Below are 2,308 nucleotides of genomic sequence, written 5' to 3' on the forward strand. Positions count from 1 at the left end.
CCTTATTTAGCATTAATTAATTAACCTAAGTTTGGTCGGATAACCGTAAGTTAACGGATTCTAAAGGATGCCTAACCCCTTCCCTTTAGGATAATATAGAACACCGCTACCTAGAATCACCACCGGTTAAAAGACCATTAACGGAGGTTTAGCTAGGCTTTACCTTAGTTAATAATTAGGTGCCCTAATTCACCTTAAAATCAATTAGGTGGCGACTCCTTAAAATCAATCAATAGGAATCATCAATATGTTATACTCTAATTCTGACTCTGGTTAAAATGGGGTATAACACCGTTGAATTGAATATAATGAATGTTGTTGAATGATGTAGAGGAGTTACTAATGTTATAATGCATTTCGGATTGATTGTTGATGTTGTTAGAATGATTGTTGGTGTTGTTGTTGTTGAATTAGGTGAAGTTAACTTCTCGGGGTTGTTGTTATTTACGGGGAAATGCTTCAAATTTACAATAGAATTTAGTGTTCGCTTGGAAATGAACTCCTAAATGCCTATAGTTAACATTGGTACTTATTGATGTTATGTAGATCTTGGGGAGCCCGAGACATAGGCTTAGTTTGGATTAGCTTTGAGAGCGAACGAGGTATGTAAAGCTTAGCCCTTCCTTCTTTTGGCATGCCTTAGTTGTAAATAGGCTATGACACGAGCCTCGAGGAAATTCTATTCTTGCAATCCGAGTATGCCTACGATTCGTATTTGCATTTTATCTTTGACATCCGTAATATGATGGAATAATGGCCCTTATGTCTTTGGAATAATTGGTTTTCCAATATTGCATAAAAAGTTTTGTTCTTAAAAAGTTCTACGTCGGAAAAAGGGTCGTAACTTTCGTAGACAGAACCGGATCGCCTCGATATGTTCATAGGAGATTTTATGGCCTATGATGACTATGTTTTCCATAGGCGGGCCCGGCTCGGGCCGACACCCGTCCGTGGGTCCCGCGACTTTCCTTTATGTAATTCGGATGACTTTTGAAAGGACATGGTATGACTATTATCCCGACTTCCAATTATGGTCATTTTACTTATCTTTTGAGTCTATGATAATGATTTTATACATATGGTTACTCGACTGCGCGTGCAAATGGTTATTGCATCTTTCGCCGAGTCTCGGGCCGGTTATGTTATCGTGCGCACTATGTGATATTGAGTATGATGTGTCCGGTTCGCCCCTCTGCTATAGGGCCGGGTGCCGTGTATATTCGGTGTTATGATGTCGGTTCGCCGAGCCTCATTATAGGGCCGGGTACCGTGTATATGTGATATGTGATATGTCGGGTTTCGGAGATATGAAATCTTGGAGTATAATGTGTTATGGCGCCATTGACGGGCGGGCGACCATATTTTTCGAGTCCCATGCATGATTTGTATTTTAAAAGTAAACATTTCGGTATTTTGGATATTGCACTTATTTTACGTACTTATTTTGTTTTGATTATGACTCGGTTCATTTTACCGTATCTTTCGCTTTGTATACTCGGTACATATTCCGTACCGACCCGCTTCTTCGGGGCACGTTTCATGCCGCGGTACGGACGCACGATTCGGTGATCCGCCATCTAGTGACACCTGTACATTTTGAGTGCTCCGCTTTATTCAGAGCCTACATTTTAGGTATATATGTTCTTCCGTTGCATATGTATTCCCTTCGATTAAGGGAATGCAAGCGGGGGCCATAAAATCATATGATTACAGTTACATTTTGGGGTACGTAGACGTATGTAGGTTATGGTTATCTGCGTACGCGTGTGTTCGTATGCTATATGTTACGGGCGATCCCGTTCGCCGTGGCGACCTTGTCGGCTTGCATTTGTATATATTTTGGGCCGTTGCGCCATATGATAGCCTTGCCGGCCACGTGATATATATATATGTTTGTGTTTGAGGCGGAGTTTGAGGCGTACGATATTTGTATACGTATAAACCCATCTATTTGTGATTCGGATTAATGAATGTGTTTGGGTGCCAGTTCGGGCACTAGTCACGGCCTACGGGGTTGGGTCGTGACAGGAATGATGGCCAGGGCGGTGGGGATGGTATTAGCCTTTGACCTCAGGATAGTCTCAAGAATACCACATGTGGGATCCATTCACGATAGTGTATATGCAATTAAGTTCTACAGTTTAAGTAAATATTGTATTTTTTGCGTATCTGTTTATATTTATGAATGTTATCTTAGTCTTTATTATCGTTTATAAATAACTCGTGTGACATCCTAAATTAATCATTACAAAAAATCGTGACATATTCGAAATAAAGTTACACATTAATTTAAAATAACACGCTTAAA

Source organism: Lycium ferocissimum, chromosome 6 (genome assembly GCF_029784015.1).
Source record: "Lycium ferocissimum isolate CSIRO_LF1 chromosome 6, AGI_CSIRO_Lferr_CH_V1, whole genome shotgun sequence".
Classification (NCBI taxonomy): domain Eukaryota; kingdom Viridiplantae; phylum Streptophyta; class Magnoliopsida; order Solanales; family Solanaceae; genus Lycium; species Lycium ferocissimum.